A 10,797-nucleotide genomic window follows, 5' to 3' on the forward strand; every position below is an offset into this window, starting at 1 on the left:
GTAAATGGAGTTCAAACTCTTCCATATAGTCAGATGTTTGCCATCTTTAATGGGAAAACAATTCATAAATAATCCCCAGACTTCAGTGTTTTATTTCAGGATGAAATGAGGCTGCTCAACTTGTCTCTCACCAACTTGGTGTGAGGGACACCAACTAATTCTTCCTTCCTTCCAGGCAAGAGTTTTATCCAAAACAGTAAGACTTTGCCAGAAAGGTACAGCTGAAATAAAGCTTTCTTTGTGAGGGTGAAGTTATGCTGATTTCAAACTAGGAGTTATAAACTGGAAGGAGATCAATATTTGGTTATTTATAATCTCTGTTTTTCAACAAACACGTTTGCAGCCTCTCAGCAAGTGCTGCACAGGCAGCTGAGGCAGCCCTGCTGTGGTGGCAGGAAGCAAACACGAACCAAGAGCTACAGCTGGAACAGGAACCACTGCAGGCAGCCCAAGGTGAGCCTTCCTCCCACTGCTACCCCAGGCCTAGGGGGCTGAAGGAGCTTGGACAATTTCTTACTTTATGGAGGGCATCAAAATTACTGAAACTGTGAAATGTAGTTTTAAAGCTCCAGCCCTACAAAGGAATACCTATCTGCTCAGTTACTCAATATTCCCAACGTTTTTACAAGTTTTATGACTAAGATGATCTGGATGCATGGAATTTATGGTTTACTTGTAAAACTTTTCTATGCTTTACAGGCCTAGGAATTCAGGAGAAAATTTGAGGAGTTAAACACAGTGAACAGTGTGGAGCATTCTTTAGTATAAGCATCAGAATATTTGCCTTCACACACTCCTTGAGAAAAGTTGCAGGTGTCCAAACTGTCCTGTAGCAGATGTTTCTTCTGTAAGAAAAATGCTGGATTGTTACCTGCCTGCAGAAATAAAGACATCTGCCACTGGAGAGAGGAATAAGAGAAGAATTGGATCTAGTAACAGCCCATTTCAGATAATGCTACAGAACACATCCCTGTTTCCAAAGCCAAGAGCAGTGCCTAACCTCAGTGTCATCTGCCCCTGCTCTGCAGTAGCATGCCAGTACTTCAGGGCACAACTAAAAGGACAAGATAAATTCCATATAAAAGACTTTTTTCTTTTGCTTTCCTCTCACCAATATCCTTTAAAAATTTTTAAAAAAAGACAACCCACACTAACAAAATCAGCTTTCACATCAGAACTGTTATAGCTGAACTTTGCCAGGACCAAATCATGAAATATCCCTTGAGTGATTAAAATAAAAGTAGGTCAGGCAGGTCTTCCTGCTACCCAAAGGCACAACTGCTAAATATTTAGCAATATTATAGAGTAAAGTAAAACTTTCATTATGTTCTTTCAACTGTAAGCCAATCTAGGCAATTTCTAGTAATGGGGACAGAGCTTTCTTCTAGCATTGCATGTGATAAAGCATTGGCATATTTAAGATCTGTAGCATTTTACATAAAAAGGAGGTTCTTAAAAACAATCCACTCCAAGAGAGTCTCCAGATAACTAACTTGCAAGAATTACCAGGGTCTCTTCAACAATAAAAAGTTAACAGTAAAATAATCAACAAATGAAAAGCATCAATTTTGCTTTCATGGAACATCATACTGCCTAAAGACAGGAATCCTTTGCAGCTGCTCGGTACTCAGCACTTCAAAAAACTTTAGACCAAACTCTGTCATCAGAAAAAAACATCAAAAGACTGCTTCCCAAATGAGATTTATATATGGTTATATTTGACCTCAGAAAAGATTAGTAAAATTATCCCAAACAAGTGATTCTAATTGATCTGTCAATTCTGTCAAAACTGCAATCCTCTGCCTCCACACCACTTTGTATTATGCAGTCTGTCCCAAGGCAAAGCCAAGTGGAGATGCCTATTCCAGATCTGAATCAAAAGGGGAAGGAAAGAACCCTTTAATATTTGAATCAGGTTCTCTCTTATTACAGTTCTGAAATATCAGAAAGCAAACAGTATTAAAAAATACTGTTGTACATGTCCCTGTATAAGATGGTACAACACCAAGAAATGGTCAAACCAGGTTTATTTAAAATAGCAATAAAAAGTGTATGAATAAACATTATTATTTGTTTTGAGTGAAATGAGCAAATGTGATAATTTTGTATGCAGGAAATGGTATTTTGGCAACATTCACACTACTCAAGTTACATAATCTGTGCTCAAAAGAACATTTAACCTAAAGATGGATGAATTATGATGTGCTACAGTTCTTCTGTGAGACTGTGTTGGTTCACATTTTGTAAGACCTACGCAGTGCAGGCCTGAGTGCATGAAGAGAGCAGCTGGAGCAGCACTGCAGGAGACAGCAGCAGCCCTGCACTGGGTGAGGAGCTGTAAAAGCATACCAATAATCTGATGTCTCTATCTTCAGCCTGAAGAGCTACAAACCTCATTTTAGATCAATGATCTTTATCTACTTTAAAGGGTTGATGACTAAGTGAGCTTTTTTAATTAAAAAACAGTTTCTTTACAGGAAGCTGCTGTGCCCATTTAAGGGAACATGTGCACTACAGCTACCTAAGAAAGGATTTTCAATGTTTTACAATCCTATATCAATACACCTTTGAAAGTTTCTGTCATATTTTTCTCCACACTTCAGCTTCATTGATATGTGTTTATTCTTGGCACTATCTAAGTTATTTGAAAACCAATCTCAGCAGTGCTGGGTTTGCTTTCCAGCACAAGATTCTGTTCACATCTTTTCTGATCTACTTAATAGGGCAAGTGGTTCATCATTGTCCTCACAAGCTGTCAACAGTGCCTTCTGCACTTTAACTCTGCTCTCAGGAGGAAAAATGGAAAGGTTAATTATGTGAACTATGTGGCAGACAGAGAAGTCTGCTGCTTCTGAGCTACAGCAAAGTATTGCTTCTTCAGTGTGTTGTTTGATCTTCCATGCAATAAAGCACATGAAACCAAATTAAACACCTGTGATGCCTATTTTTTTCTATCATTTCTTAAAGCATGAGCACCATTAATATGAGAGCTCCTTCATATTACCATTTATTCAGTGACTCCCCAGGTTAACTAACCTGACTGGTTGATCTGCCTTCCCTCAGGGTGTGCAGGAGGAAGGGGTGGGCTTAGAAAGGTGGTGATTCTGCAGTACATTACCAAAGTAGGGCTTTCAGTTCCATTGGCCCCATTCCACTCCCTGGGTGACTCCCAATTACTAAAAACATCACTGCTCCCATTCTTCATGCTCCCACAGGATGCTAGGCTGAAGAAAAATTCCCTAAGGCTCAACACACCACACTGGAGATTATGAATGCAATAAGGACTTCTTGGAACAAAGCTCCAAATTTGCAATGCTAAAAACAAAGCTGAAATGAGGACACGCCTCTTAGCCTGATTTCCTAAGGAAACAAAGCTCATTAGAGAGGGGCAGAGACACTGAATTTCTATTATTTCTGCCTTCTCCCCCAACATTTGATCTGCTGATCAGCTTTAACACTCCTTTACAGAGGGGAAGAAACCACAAAGATCTGAACTTCCTGAACACTTTGTGAAAAAATGGCAAAAAAATGGCAGATTAGACAAAGGGAAGACTGGGATGCGTGCTTCCTCTGAAAGCTGGCAGAGTTTCCAGTTCTGCAAGGGAAACCCACCAGCTGCCCAGGTTGTACCTGCTGCAGCACATACTGTGACAGTCATTCAATTTTACATTTACTTTCAAGTTGGATTTAAAAGACACTATATCTATTTTATAAGCAAATGAAATTTAAGCACATCTATTATTAAAAAGTGAATGGAATAAAACCAGTGGAGTTTTGCCATATCAGCAGTTCAGATCTGGGGGAGGAGGAGCTGTCTTCTGTTTCAAAACCTACTAAAAAGCATGATTCCACTTTTGCAGCAGGCTCTTTTCACAGGCCTTTCAAAGCCTGCTCTGCAGCTCCTCCTGACTCATAGCAGGATCTCCAGCCCTGTGGGCTATATCCAAACTGATGATTCTAGAAAACTATCAAATAAAGATTTATATTCACCTCTTCCATTTCACAGATAAAGAACATTTTAAAAACTACTACTTTAACATCTAACTTAATTTAATAACTCCAACTTATATTTATCCAATCTAAAATTCCAAGAATTTTGCTACAAAATTCGGAAGAAACACCATCAAATCAGACAGTACTATCTTCAAACTTGGTTAACACCATCTCTGTACAGAGATGTCTATCCTGACACCATTCCAAGAAAAAAATATGAAAAAATTAAGTATTAGTCAGACAGTCCATGCCCCGACAGAAAAGACCTGTCAAGCTGAATCAGTGTTAGAGGAGAAAGTCAGTGGAGCATGTGCAGTTACGTGCACAGGATCTGAAAGTGCTGCATGAGAAAATCTGTTGGAAATGGATAATACCAGCAGGGCTAGGACTGCCCTGATACCTGTATTTTGGGTCACATTCAGGCATGCATAAAGTTTGGTTAAAACAAAACAAGTGGGGGTGGGGGAGGAGGAATTATGATTAGCCTTTGCAATTGAAAAATAAAAAACATTAAAAGACCCCAATTATCCAGTTTTTTGCTATAATCTGCATTCTGAATGTTATCTAGGTTTCCAAGCAGACATGGAAAGCACCAGCCACTGGCAAGACCTGTAGCAGCAAATCATCTCATGCAAACCTTGCATAAAAACCATTTCACAGCACAAGCAGTCCCACCACTGTGAGCCTTGAGCGATACCCTGAATTCTCAAAATGCACCACACTCCATGACAGTCACACAATTATCAGCAGGGATCTCCAGGAGAAAGGTCATTTCCCTCAGCAACTACCAACATAAAATACCATACTAGCAAGACTGCTGGAGACAAGAGAAAACAGGAAAACTTGCATTTTTATTCAGAAAAATGAATGAAGTTTTCTTTTCCCCCCTAGCCACCGTACATGCTTTATTAGTCCTTATCACCACCAGCAGCCTTCAGTCTAGTTCAAATATTCCCTTTCCCCAAGGATGTTACTGGAATGAATTGTTTTCCTCCTTTCAGTTCACAGAGCAACCATTTTCCTTACAGTCTTTGAGTGATGAGGGAACCCAATGAAATATCCCACAGTAATGAAAATAATGAGCCAGGGTTTAAGAGTGAGACTGGGCTGACTTTGGACAACAGCTCCAGAGAACCTTCACCACCTTCTAATGACATAAGCTTAATAAAAGTATTATAAAAATTGTACATCCATTGTTTTCAATTTTGCTTTACATTCTGCTGTTTCTAATTCAAACCTGAAAGGAGCTTACATACCTGAAAGCCTATCCTTTCCAACTAAATACACTACCCTAATAAAAGGCATTGCTTCTACCCATGGAGCTTCCTTACCTGACAGTATCACTGAAGAGTCAGGTTTTATCTATTTTGCTATCTAATCCTTTATCCTGTAATCACCTTTGAAACCAATAGCAGTACACAGCTGCAAAACTGCAGTCACAATCTCCAAACTTAATTTGGACTCAGCTACTTGATTTGTGTAGCAGTGTCCTTATATCCATCCAGTGTTTCATTTGCACATAAAATATTTCAGCAAGGTGCATTCCTTACAGTCCTTTCGTTCACATATCACATTTACACAAAGAATTACTGCAGAAGTGTACAGTTATCTTCAAAATACTTTTTGCAAGTGCCCACAAACTTGACTTTTAATTTTAAAACACTGATTACATATTAACCAACTTCTTTTGTCCATTGCAAATCACAGATTTCTAGAAAAGCTCTACTCCTGCTGAGTTTGCTACCTTACTACCAGTCTTCATGTTGTTTTCCACAAATGCCTTTTTCTGACATGCTTTATTCTTACCCATTTCTCATCAGTAAAAGTATCAGACATAGAGAAAGAAAACAGCTATGAGAAATGGGTGTGCAAACTCAGGAAAATATCACTGCACTGGTTTACACTTTGATATTATCCTCAGAGTCTTAGAAGCAAGGACATTTGCCTGTTTGGTTTTTTTTCCTCCTGTAGACTAAAATACTGAAGAACTTGTTAGGTCAGCTCCAGAGTGCTGAAATGCACCAGTATGTGAAAAGAATTCCACCACCCAGGATATGCAAAACTGTCACACACCCCCCAAAGCATCCCCAGCCCTTTGAAGCCACACCAACACCACAGGAAAAAAGTATGCTGGTTATATGTCATATTTTAATCTACATGCCATAAGGCTTATTAGATTGGAAAATAAATCACAGCCACTGAGACTACTTATTACTATAAATCAAAAGTAAATTCTAATGCTTTATGTATGAAAATACAACAATGTAAGGGTGTTCCAGAAAAGAAAGTCAGGGCTAGGACTTATTCACAAAGCTCCACTGGAGATAAAAGGATCATTCAATCATTAAGTGATCTCAGCTGATTTAACATGGTTCAAGTTAGTCCTGCCTCCTGACAGGGATGCAGTTCTGACTAAGAAGAGAAAAAAAGAAATGAGGAAAAGAAACCTCAAAACCAGATGCTATATCCAGAGAGACTGATTGGGAATATATTTGTATAAATAGAAAAAAAAAAAAGTGTTTCTGCTAAAATGCTGCCTTATAGAATTTATCTATCCATGCTCTACTTAAACAACTTTTTAGGCATGTTTGAAGCCAGTGCTGTAAACTCAAAGATTGTATCTGTAGCACTGAGTGGTGTCTACAAAGCAATGGGAGCAAAAGCAAGTTCCAGAGCACTATGTATGCCCAGCCCAGGAAAAGTTCACCTATAAGTATCTAAATAACTCTCTGCAGGACCAACCACATGTGCAGAGCACAATAATGCAGCTTTAATGCAGATGAGAATATTTGATTAATTTGATTAATTATTTATAAATGCAACTTAATTACTTGCTGAGACATTAACAGGAGAAAAGGAGTTCTCATTCTTCATATTCCACCTCTAGTGCCAATTTTGCCTGGTTTTTTCAGATTAAATTAAATTCTAACCACCTCTGTTGACTGTGACAGAGTGATCTTAGTAATGACGTTGATCTGCAAGTGCAGGGTTATGCTGGAAACTGATGGACCTCTCTGGTCATTTACCAGCACGAGAGATCCCCGGCAGGGACAGCACGACCAAGAATTCAAAGGCACGGAGGGATTATTGCACGTAATATTTGTTTCTGTAAATGTCAAATGCTACTTAAGAATTCTTTTATCTCACCTTATCTTCTCTTTGAAAGAAAAGGAAATGTGTAATCGAGTGATAAATTCATGTGTTCCCATGTTTAACGATAGTGATAAAACAAACTTACAGTCTGGTTTTAGACATCTGGTTGCTCATGGGAAATTTTGTTAACTGTGAAATTAAACCAGCGTAAGTTTTAGCACACCCTCTCTCCCAAACTCCTTTGTGCAAGAGATTAAGTAGATATAAAATCAGAACCCTGAACAAGAAACACAGGAACATGCTGTTCTTTTTTCCATCTTTTTAACCATGCTTTTGAGACATTCATTTAGCATTACAAATACCATTCCTACATTTACCTATCAACATTTGAAATGCATGTTGCAGTATATGCTATTCCCTGGCTAGAAAATACTGGGAACACTCACAAAATTAGTAAAAGTCTGTGACAAGAAAGAAAGGCTGAGAGAAGATGTCTATGTCAGATTAAGTTTCCAAGAAAGGGCAGTATAGATTTTGTAGAGTTTCAAAGAAAAACCTATAAGTGCAGCAACACATCACCTTTCAGAACTAACTCCAAACATGTATGTGTCATCCTGATGAAAACCCCCTAAGCACCATCTATGAGGGAAGTGTTAGAAGAGTCAAAGAGTCAGAAAGCTCACAAAATTCCTGATACATGTCTAAGACATAAAAATTGAGTGGTTTCAACAGTTCTAAGCATGTCCTTTATACTTTGCCAGCACCATCAAAAATACCACTTATATATTAACATATTCTAGTTACTTACAGAGTAAGGAAAATCAATAGCTGTTTCTAATGGACTTAGATTTCCTTAGATCCAAGATCACCAAAGTGTAAATGCAGCCCAAGCATTACAAATCAGGCTGAAGGGCCTTCTCAGCACGAAGCCTCCCTTACACAAACACACAGTGCTCAGAAAGGAGCAACAGGTCTGTTAATAGTCACGCATAAGATCTGAGTCCCGACTAGGCAGATACAACATTATTATGGTGCTCTCACAACGACTGACCATTTTTAAAGCCTTTTTAAAAATTTAAACCAGACATGCAGTCCACTTCTCCTCTGTGAAAGAAAGGCAGGTGTAGAGGGTGGGAGCTGGCAGCTCCCGCAGCAGCAGCGCGGGAAGGAAGGCCCGAGCGGGGCTGTTTGCCGGCGCTCCCGGCAGCCGCCGTGAGGGGAAGCACCTGAGGGGCGGCCCAAGGCCGAGGCTACGGACGGCTCGCTCTCCTCTCCGCAGCGAGGCCCCTTTGTCAAAGCCCGAGTCGCTGTTCCGGAGCCGTGGGGCGCCGGCACGCAGAGTTCCCCGCCCGAAACACCGTCCCGGGGCTTTGACCAAGCCCTCTGCCAGCCCGGCCGAGCCGAGCCATCCCTGCTCGCTGCCCCGTTCGCCTCCCCTGCCGCCCTACCTGCTCGCCTCCCGGCCGCCGGAGCTCCCGCAGCCGCGTCACGCCGCACCTGCCTTTTTTTGGGCTCCGACCGTGTCTTTTCCGTCAAGGCAACATCACTTCCCGTACAGCCCGAGGTGGGGGCGGGCCGGGCGGCACCGCCCCGGCGTGTCCCGGCCCCGCCGCGGCCACCTGGGCGGGCTGAGCGCGGCCCGAGGGCAGCACCGCGCGGCGCTCAGCGGCGTTAGCCGGGCTGGCTCCTCAGCCCTTCCCTCCTCACCTCCCTGAAAGATCTCGCGCGGTTAGTAAGAATTCATGAGAGGCAAAACAGGTTCTGCAGCGAAAATCCGCGGTGCCTGGTTAATGCACACCACTGTGGTTTAATGAGCTCTTCCTGCCGCCTGCTGGCTGCCTGCCTTCCCCCGCGAGGGAAGAGTGCTCTTCACTCTCAGCAGCTCCCCAGTAAACGCTTTAAATCCAGCAGCCTCAAGAATTCAGCAAGCAGAGTCTTAAACTCAGTTGCATCAATAACCCTTTCCACCTGCATCCGTGCAGACACCCTGTTTCTTGAGGCTTTTCAAACTCAACTGCCATTTTTATGGACAATTCCAGTCATGATATTTACAAAGGAACTGCCTTCTAGACCTCTTCAAAATAGCCTTTTCAATACTTAGTGATACTGTAAAGGAAGCTGCTGGGGTAATTCAGTAATTCAGTGATGGCACTGAACTTTTGTGGCAATATGTAGCATTTTCTTTTAGAATCACGAAATGGTTTAGGTTGGAAGGGGCCTTAAAGACCATCCAGTTCCAACTCCCTGCCATTGGCAGGGACACCTTCCACTAGACCAGGCTGCTCAAAACCCCATCCAGCCTGGCCTTGGACACTTCCAGGGATGGGGCAGCCACAGCTTCTCTGGGCAACCTGTGCCAGTGACTCACCACTCTCACTGTAAAATTTTCCTCCCAATATCTAATCTAAACCTGCCCTCTTTCAGTTTAAAGCCTCTGCCCATGTAATGTCATGTCCAAACTGCATTTACTGCACTCACTGCACCTCCCAGCTCACCTTCTACTACTATCCTCCCATTTCAGCTTCTATACCACTGCTTCCACCTACAACATTGTTCCTGGCTTAAAATATAGACACACAAACAACTGGTTTCTTTCCTCATTCTGTCCAAACAAGATTGTGTTAAAACCAAAACCTGGCATAAGTTTGTCCAATGATCTCCTGGGTTTGGCTTCTTTTTAGATTTACTGAAGTCTTGAAGTATCTACAGATTTGGTTTCTCCAAGTCTCAGATTCTATTCTGTCAGACTAATCCACACCTACTCCAAGAGCCATGCTTCCTTCCTGAGCTACACACTGAGGCTCTTCTTAAGGACAACCCATTTTCCAGGCAGATTTATGTATTCAATGTCTACTGTAGCCTCACTCTGTCAGGAATGACATCTGTGTATAAGCACATGTGGTACGTGTGTTTATGTACATATGGCCAGGTCTGATTATAAGCTACCAGTGTTAGGTGCAGTTTCCTTCTCAGCCATTTGCACAACGGCTTTCCCAACTGAACTGACGTATTAAGAACTGACACCATGAGAAGCAGAGAAAAATGGTATTTATCACTTGGAGGATCAGATCAGAGGCAATCCAACAAAACCCATGGAGCATAACCACACAGCAGCAGCTTTCTTTTTCGAGTTTCCTGATGTCATTTAAATTTAGAGGTGAAACAGCCCTTCCGACATTCAGCATGTCATCCATGATTCAACACTGACGTCCCGGAGTCTGGTACCAAACACGCAGGCAGGCAGCTGCAGCAGGCGGGCGGCTCCAGCGCGGGGCCGGGCTGCGGAGGCGGCTCGGGGGGGACGGCCCAGGCAGGTGACGGCCCCGGCAGGTGACGGCCCCGGCAGGTGACAGTCGCGCCGGCTCCGAGCGGCTCCATTGCCCCCGACGGACGGGGCGTGCGAGGGCCGGGCTGCGAGGCGGTGCCCGGGAACGGCGCCGCACGCCTTCCTCAGGGCCTCTTGTCGGGCGCGGCGTCCGGCGGCGGCGCGGCGGGGCCGTGTGGGGCCGCGGGCGGCTGGAAGAGCGGCCCGTAGATGTAGAGCCCGCTGGCCACGCCGAGCGCCACGGCCACGGCCACGTGCTGCAGCGGCAGCCGCCCCCTCATGCCGGCAGGCGCTGCTGCCGCGCTCACGGACACGCGTGGGGCGGGCGGGCGCGCACTGCGGCGTGGCCCCGGCTCGGCTTCAGCCCGCGGCCCCGGCGCCCTCAC

The 10,797-nt window shown here is 43.3% G+C and overlaps 1 protein-coding gene across 5 annotated transcripts in view; it reads right to left on the bottom strand.

The window, feature by feature from the left end:
• RAB27A (RAB27A, member RAS oncogene family) overlaps positions 1–10,797 on the bottom strand; it is a 32,924-nt gene that overhangs the window by 22,051 nt on the left and 76 nt on the right. For 2 of the 5 annotated variants that reach the window (XM_071441577.1, XM_071441578.1), the window contains exon 1: positions 8,535–8,779. The exons of 1 other annotated variant lie outside the window; for it this stretch is intronic. The gene's annotated coding sequence lies outside the window, so the exon portion shown is untranslated. 2 more of the 5 variants (XM_071441579.1, XM_071441576.1) reach the window with 2 other exon arrangements.

This window comes from Agelaius tricolor, unplaced genomic scaffold (genome assembly GCF_023055355.1).
Source record: "Agelaius tricolor isolate 1412-34295 unplaced genomic scaffold, bAgeTri1.0.p SCAF_16, whole genome shotgun sequence".
NCBI classification, from domain to species: domain Eukaryota; kingdom Metazoa; phylum Chordata; class Aves; order Passeriformes; family Icteridae; genus Agelaius; species Agelaius tricolor.